Source organism: Leuciscus leuciscus (assembly GCF_965113295.1).
Source record: "Leuciscus leuciscus genome assembly, chromosome: 18".
Classification (NCBI taxonomy): Eukaryota; Metazoa; Chordata; class Actinopteri; order Cypriniformes; family Leuciscidae; genus Leuciscus; species Leuciscus leuciscus.
The window spans coordinates 25464965-25474442 of record NC_138742.1 but is presented as its reverse complement, the minus strand read 5'-3'; positions in this window follow the sequence as shown (position 1 = coordinate 25474442).

The following is a 9478-nucleotide window of genomic DNA, read 5'->3' as shown; positions in this document are numbered from 1 at the left end:
TGTATTACAGCTAGTACATGATTTCAAAATAACTGAAATAAGTTGATATGAGAAAAAAAAAAAAAAACGAAAAAAAAAACGTAAACATTTTATGTATGACCTCAACCTTCCCTTCCATCTTAAAGCATCAAATAATCATCTTTGAAAAGATAAATTGAAAATCATATTGTTAGGTTTGTTGAATTTGATTTGAAGTTTTATTTTATGCATCTATCCTTTTGATTTCAAATTATGATTATGATTAAATGAGCTATCCTGATCTTTAACGTTACACATTTATTTGATTGAGTTAGTTCTTACAACAGAAAAATGAGACCTTTTGGACTAAAATTATACAACTATTAATAAAGCTTTGTGTCCAGTGATCTATATAATGTTCTATATAGATCAGTGTTTGTGTCACTTAATGTTTATTGTCAGAGAATGTATACTTATGAGATCATCAGTGTGAGTGTCATCTACAGAGGGCAGCAGAGGCTTGCTTTATATTTCAGAACAGCACTTAAAGGTGAAGAGTTTGTATTTTAGTACTATAATACTTACTTTTATTCCAGCTTAATTTGCAGAGACAATTAAAAGTAAATCATTTGTAGCCCGAATCCCCTGACAAGTGTAAACACTGTGGTTCTGTCCCTGCCCATTGCAGCAACATCGGCTCAACCAATGGAGTGAGTTTGGGGCGGGGCTTTCTGTTGTTCCGAGTCTGACCAATGGAAGACAGTGGGAGAGTTTGGAAACCTGCAATTCTGTTTCATTGGTAAAAAAAAAGTTTTGTTAAACTTTTGTTAAAATAAAGTTCTTTTCAAGTCACCATAAAATCAAAATTGACAATTCTTATTTTTTATGAAATATTGCAGTGTTTATTATAAATGATTAATCTGTGTACATCATTACTGTTTTAAATTCATGTTCCCTTGTAATCTTTAATCAATATAACTTCCCCTCCCTCTTGCAGCGACATCTCTTCTCTTCTCTGATGATGTGTTTACTGGCGTGAGGGCGGGGCAACCTGTCACTCACAGGAGATCCACCAATTGCAAACCACAACCATCCAATCAATTCCCCATGGATTAAATCAAGCACCATCCTAATTGGTTTCACTTGGATATAAATCACAATAGGGAAGAAATGACTACAGCAGCTTCCGTTTCATGTGACTTTAATTCGAAAAACTAAAGTAAGAAACTGAAACTTTGATGTTAAAACTTTAAATGAGTAAGCAGTTTTAATGGATTTTTTAATGGAGCTTCAAGAATCCATTCTTGGTGAGTGCCATAAAGGCTACGTTGCACGCTATAGTTCATATTTTTAAAGTTCAATCTGTGCTTGTACCTTAATGTTAAATAAAATCAATCTGTGCATGCCAGTGGAAGTAAACAGCTAATTTTAAGTTCATATTTTATCAGTTGGGATCCATCAACCATCTTCGCTTTACCTCAATGCTGCTGCTATGGATTTCTCTGAACAGACACTAATGAAAACAGACACTGTCACATCAGACTCAAGGGCTTTCGGCAGGTCAATTTAATAAATGCATCTTCAGAAAATTAAGCTGGGCTGAGAAGACAGTTCTTGAAAGCTTATAGATTCAAGTAAAAATGCTTGCTGAACCAGACTGTGTTTAACACACAACTTATTCAAATACAATAAAATCCCTTACTTTCAGTGGCCTGATATTGGCTAATCGAATGGAATATGAATTGAAGTTCTCTCCAAAGTTCTCTTTTATATTGCCCTTACTGATATGATGTCAATGTCAGAAGTATTGGCCAACACAAAGCTCAGCTGCCAGACTCAATTTACGTAAAACTACAGAAACGTCCGGATATTTTTTTTATACCACTAGCACTGACTGAGTGTTACCGGTACAGCTACACTTTATTTTAAAGTGTCATTGTTACAGTGTAATTATACATTTAAGTATTGAGTAACATTAATTAACTACATGTAGGCTACTTACTATAGGGTTAGGGTAGGATTAGGATTTGGTTGAGGGTTAGTTGCATGTAATTATGCATAATTTACTGTTATTGCTATGGAAAGTACATGTAACGTAACAATGGCACTGTAAAATAAAGTGTTACCGGTACAAACTTTCTGAACTTCTTTACATGACCCTTTTTACGTTCTCAGCCCATGATATCCTTGGATGTTTCCATGTTTGAGAAAACGTATAATCGGTTTTGCTTAAGCTCTCCAGAACTTGAAATAAAAACTGACCCTATTTACTTTTTAACGTACAATCTGGGATGCAAACGCCATTTCATGCTGAGTTTAAGGTTCGGAGTACTCTAATTCTCTTCATTTTCTAGACTGACCACCATACACATGATATAGTAGTGTTATGTTGATACAGAAATGCACTGGAGTCAAATGCCATGGTTTTTCATCTATATAGAAAAACTATAGTTGAGTTTGTGTCTTTCAGTATTGAGACATGAAGATTTCTGCCTGGGATTCTTTCAGACTTGTGTCCTTTGTATGCCCCGCTGTGATAATCAGGGCTAAAACATAATCCTGTTATCATCGCTTTTGTAGTATTGTGAACAGGACTGAGAACACATCACGTGTGTGGAGCCCAAGGATTGAGCCACTGGAGGAGGTACAGGGGAGAGGAACAGGAAAGGAATTATTCTCTTTGATCTGTTCCCATGGAGCAGTTGGCTTTGGTTTTCCTCCACACATAACCTTGAACAATGAAGCAGGAAGAGAATGGAAAGAACTCCTGGGAGGAAGAGGGAGAGGACATGTAGCGGTGGGGGGAAAGAAATGGGTGAATGAGGGTCAGAAGCAGATTATACCTGAGAGAGGTTTAGTGTGTGAAATCCAAATTTCCATGGTATGGCAAAAACCTAAAGTGAAAGTTCATGAATATGTTGTGGTTTGTTTAAAGGAGCCCATGCTGTAAAAACCACAGAGCTGGGATAACCTTTCAGAAGTGAAAATGTGCTGGTTTGTGTTTTTATGTATAACCAAAAACACTTTAAGACAAGTCATTTTACTTGGCGGCCATCTTTGAAACGTCTCTCGGGAGTGAAAGTGCCAGTCTCTTTGGATGGGGAGTGGGGACATTCAATTGGGAATGTCAGGGAATGGCGGCTGCCATGGTCAGGTCAATGCGAAGTAAAATATTTTTATTGAAAGTTTAATGGAGTTAAATTAACATATAATTTGTAATTGTTTAATAAAAGAGAAAAGCCAGTAAATTAAAGCGATCCGGTTGTTTTATTTGTGTCGTGAGTTCAACAATGGTATTGCAAATGTGTCTATTTACAATGTGATTTTTGCAGCATTGAGTATTGTAGCCAATCACAGGCATTTCTTTTGAAAATAATGACCAACCAAGTGTTTAAGTTACCGGTAGTGAGAACCTACTGAGTATCGCTCAAAATGCTGAATGAGTTTGTTTAGCAAAAGGTTACTAAGTTCTACACGCGTACAAATCCTCTCATTATTATCAACAAAGTGGAGACACAATGCAAATAAAAAATAAATTGTGACGTTCAGAAAAGAAAAGGTTTTGTTTTTCATGAGACTGTGAAAAAAAAAAAAAAAGATTTTTAAATGTTATAATAGTGATTTGATAACATCTAAAAATAAATTTGCCAATAAGTGCTCCTCTGACGCCATCTATTGGTTACACTGGTTATTTTTTTATTATTTTAAAATAAAAGTTTTCCGGTCACATCGAGGGAATAAGATTGGATGAAGTCGTCAGAGTCTGCCATACCTTGGCTTTTGGTGAACTGATGCCACTGAATGGGGAAACATCAAATTCTCCAAAACTGTTCGTCAAGCTTATGATTAAATTTCATATTTGAAATCACCAATAAAACCTGACAACAGCTGTCTCATAAATTTTGTATCTAAATCCTCAAATAATGATTGGTGATTGGCTCTTTTCTTTAGAAGGCGGGACTTATTCCACCATATTGCACTTTGCACTTTCTCCCATTCATAAATAATAGGAATGAACAGTCTTTTTGTATATAAAGTCTTTGATGCTGTATAACTCATCTGCTAATGTCTATTGCAGATATAGATATTCATGCATGTGAATAATAGGTTGCAGATGCACAGCTCTCGAATGTTCATGGACTGGATTTGACCGTTACAAAAGGGCGTATATAGCAGCTAGCCCATTGAAACAGACACTAATGAGGTATCTATGTATATGTACATATATTTGTGCTCCACCCTACCAGCTCATCCTCACAATGAAAACAGCTCATGTTCTGACCTAAGGCAGAGAGAGAGAGAGAGAGAGAGAGAGAGAGAGAGAGAGATGGAGAGCATGCCAGGACATTGTACTTCAAACTGACATTGAAATGTAACCATCCATTATAGTTTAGATTAATAAAAAATATGCAGAACATTACTACATAAAAGTACTTTTCAAAATGATTTGAATTTGTACTCTCAGAAAATGTGCTTTGTCCTTGCAGGGGACGGCGGCAAATGCCATTACAGCTTCTCCATTTAAGCAGCCGCAGAGATCCTTCCCAGGTAACAAACTGCCAATTGAAGTTTCATTGATTTACAAAATGATGGCATATATCCAGAGGTTCAAATAAGGACAAAATAGCAATTAGTTGACCTAGACGACCTGAGAAAAGCATCAGAGAGGTGAAGAAAGGGCGATCGATAGCGAATCCTTTGTTGTGGCAGATAAGAACAAAGAAGAAAGAGAAGCTGATTAAATATGAAAAGACTCGATCAATGACCTCATCAGTAAGTACATGGAAATTGTTTCCTGTTTGCTGGAATATATTTAGTCTTTTCATGAATGTGACTGGGACAGAATTATAAATAAAATATAAAGTTTAAATTATTATCATTTTGCATTTTCATGATATCTTTACTGTATCCAGACACGTTCATTTTGAGTTCAATTATTGTCATTGCGATACAATATTGTGGTTAAACGATTATAGAATCCGAATTTCCTCGGGCGCTCTAGGAAATGATGTCAGCCATGAATAATCAGACTGATGTAAGTGTGTGACAGTGTGTGCCAGTTCCTGTTCCTGTGTTGTCACCAGTGCGGCAGCACTCCTTACGGCAGGACTTTTGTCCTCTGCCTGGATAATGAGTTTCCCTCCTTCACTCTTCATATAGCTGGAGGACATTTCTCCATCTTCCCAGCTCTTCTTCACTTATGGAAGTCACCCTTGCTGTGAGTGGCCCATGCTTTTGTGCCGGGTGCAAGTGTAGCGTAGAGCAAATCTTTGGGTATAGAGGCTGTGATTTTTTCTCTTCCCAAGACCGGATATATTGCAGTAGAGTTGCAACAGTAACTGGCCTTTTTTTTTTTTTTAGAAGCTTTGATCCCTGAATTTTTTTTCTGTTCATTTTCTTGAACCAACCAGCTTCAAGAGATATAAAAGTATAACTATACAAACTATATACTATAACTATTTTATTTGTACAACAATTTATTTATAGCCAATATTGTTATACAAGTGTAAATTGTATATGTTTGAATATTTTGCAATAAACTTCAAATACAACATGTACAAAATATTCATGCATATACAATTTTATTTAGACTATGATTGTTATTTATAAAGGATTTGGTCTCTCTAAACCCCTCCTTTCCGTGAGCCTACTCTACTCTGATTGGTCAGATGACCCCGTCTGTTGTGATTGGTCTACTCTGCTCTGATTGGTCAGATGGTCCAGTCTGTTGTGATTGGTCTACTCTACTCTGATTGGTCAGATGACCCCGTCTGTTGTGATTGGTCTACTCTGCTCTGATTGGTCAGATGGTCCAGTCTGTTGTGATTGGTCTACTCTGTTCTGATTGGTCAGATGGCCCAGTCAGTTATGATTGGTCAACTGCTTTCAAGGTTTAGATATTTTTTTCCCAAAAAAAAAAAAAAAAAAAAAAAAAAAAAAGTTTTATATTAACTACTTCTGACAAGTAGTTAGACAAATCACTTATAATAAAATAGGGAAAAGGTCATAACGTCTCTGAAGGCTTTGAAATAACATTTTATTTTATGAAGACAGCATTGAGGTCAGTCTTGCAAAGCCGAGAGCTCCGAAGGCAACTGTAAATACTGGTGACATCGTTCTAATAATGGCAAGGCCTTGGGCAAACCAACAACCGTGCCAGCCGAACGACAAGCTGTCTTTATCACTGGCACGAACTCCTGGGAAAATGAAATAATCTGGAGACATTTAAGAGGGCAATAGCAAGCACTGATCCTGAAAGAGCTTGTGCACGCAGAGAAAAACTGACACGACTGATGTCAGAACAGTATGAAAACACAGTTCAGTATTCAGACGGTGAATGAGCCATTCAATATTTGAAGTGACAGTGAGAGTAAGAGTAAGACAGGTAAAAAAAGTCCATCGCCTGCAGGTTTGTGTGTGGGTGAGATTATAGTTCAGTGTCTGAATGAGGCATGACACACAAGGCTCGCCGGCGTCCACTGAGCATTCAGTGCATGAATGAATGCTAGATTACATTATGCATCAATTCAAAGACTAATGGCTTCTTTCATTTCTAGTAAACAGACTTCAGAATAGTATCGATTTTAAGTTTGAAACTGAGTTATATTCTGATCCCTTTCGTGTTTTCTATCAAGTTCTGGTCTGATTTTGGTGGGTGAGAACCACAGAGGCTATCAAATGAGTCTATTGACAAATGCATTTTCAGCGAGTAATGCCTTGAGGAGCCTCTGAACATAATTTCCGAACTGATAGGTATTTGCAATGATGCATGGAGCCCTGGATCTTATTTCCTGGTCCTATCTTGGTGTGAAGGTTCTGTGCTTTCATCAGATAGTGTTTGACAGATGCGTAAAAACAGTGCCTGTAACCAGGCCTTGGAAATGACACTGACAGATTAGAGGGAATTGGACCAGAGAAGAAAGAAGAGAGAAAGACAAAGAGAATGATCGTGAAGAGATAAAATAATGGATCATGTGAGCTGTGTTTCATTCTGGGTTTTTATTCTATGGAATATTTGTAATTAGTGCTGATTACTGAGGCAAGCATCACCTTTAACCCTGTAAAGCCTGACAGGAAATAATAGTCAGAGACAATTTATTTATTTTTTGTTGTGGAAATATAACAGCAGTGAAGATCAATAAGGCTTCGCTTGGTGGGTGACGGATGATTCATCCTGTGAGAACCTTATAGTGGTGTCCTTTTTTGTGATATCAACTTAAAATTTGGAACACAACTTGGTTAGACATATGGCTTTAGGTCTGTATTCCAAAGCATTCATTAATTACAACCAGATCCGGCCCACATCTGGTACACGTGGAATCCACATGTATCAGATGTGGCCCGGATCTGGGCCGACACTATGTTGCTGTATGGGATATATCCTAGTGAAACGGCTTCTCAAACAAGAAATAAAAATAAAAAAGGGCGGGGCTTGATTTTGTCCATAGGAAATTGATTGGATGGTTATGGTTTGCTATTGGTGGATCTCCTGTGAGTGACAGGTTGCCCCGCCCTCACGCCAATAAACACATCATCAGAGAAGAGATGTCGCTGCAAGAGGGAGGGGAAGTTATTTTCATTAAAGATTACGAGGGAACATGAATTTAAAACAGTAATGATGTGCACGGATAAATAATTTTTAATAAACACTTCAATATTCCATACAAAAATAAGAATAGTCAATTTTGATTTCATGGTGACTTTAAGGAGCTAAACCTGTGGATCCGACCCTTTCACGAAGAATAATTCCAAGTGAGTCAACACTCTCTCAGGCTGGTGGCGAGGGAATATCCATCAACAGGCTGTCTGATCTTCCGGAGCTGTATTCGTCATGAGAGTATGTAGGGCATATTTTCAGCTTGACTGGGGGGAACAGAGGCAAGGTGGCCTAATGGGAAAAATGAATGAATCCTCTATCATGCGATCTGTGCCCCAAAGAGGAAGATAAAGAGAAACTGTACATATATTACCAGAGAGGGAGAGATGAGTGGGAAAAGGAGGCAGCGACACACTGACCCATGCTGTGTTCTCTAAAATGGTCGTGTCAGATAAACAGAGAATCTAGTCTGAATGCACTAGTCTGCTTCAACAGCATCTGATTTGCATAAGACAGGCCAGCTTTTTGGTGTGAGTAGAATGGCAAAGACTTTTGAAGCTTTGAACACACACTCACATGACTTCACCAGTGATGGCGAAATGCCTAATCTTTGCACAAAAACACAAGTATTTCAGCAATATCACAAAGAGCAAGTCTGCTGTTGATTGGTGCTCAGCATCCATCCATCCATCCATCCATCCATCCATCCATCCATCCATCCAGCATGGTAAATGGTAAATGGACTGCATTTATATAGCGCTTTCAATAGACCCATGGCTACCAAAGCGCTTTACATATTGCCTCACATTCACCCATTCATTCACTCATTCATACACAGACGGCGGTGTCAGCCATGCAAGGCGCCATCCAGCTCGTCGGGAGCAGCTGGGGTTAGGTGTCTTGCTAACATCCATCTATCCATCCATCCATCCAACCATCCATCCATCCATCCAACATCCATCCATCCATCCATCCATCCATCCATCCATCCATCCATCAATCCAACCATCCAACATCCATCTATCCATCCATCCATCCATCCATCCAACATCCATCTATCCAACCATCCAACATCCATCTATCCATCCATCCATCCATCCATCCAACATCCATCTATCCATCCATCCATCCATCCAACATCCATCTATTCATCCATCCATCCATCCATCCAACATCCATCCATCCATCCATCCATCCATCCATCCATCCATCCATCCATCCATCCATCCATCCATACATCCATCCATACATCCATACATCCAACATCCATCCACCCATACATCCATCCATCCAATTGTCTGTCAATTATAAAAAAATAAAAAAATAAAAAATAAAACGATGTCAAGGCAACATTCAAAGTCTACCAAGACAACTTATCACTTTGAATTTCAATTTATTTTAAATAAAACAATGAGCCACGTTCTAAGCAATCGGGTAAATTGAAGTTACTATGTTGTTGGCAACAGTTTGCATTGAAATATTTACTTGATTGCGTACATTACATTAATTTGACCATGGTAAAGATTGGTCCTCATTAGGTTGTGCCTAAGAACCACTATAATGCCAGCCTGATCTCATGAAATGCGTCTCTATAGCACACATTGTATTTATTGTGCAATTAATACACGAAAATGAGTTTTTACGATTGCACCATAAATACAATGCGTGTTATAGAGACGCATTTCATGAGATCAGGTTGATAATGCACAACCTCTCATGGATTATTGATTTATTTTGCACTAGAAAACCAACTGAATCCCAGTGTAGCAGCCATACAACAGTATATGTTTAAAGCTCTGTTTGCAAAGATGTTTTTAGGTTCTGCACTTTTGGACTTTGGCCACAAGCTCAGGATTTGGAGAGTCCCTGGAGTGTCATTGAGTTTTCATGCCAGCCATTCAAAATGCCAACACCATGACACCA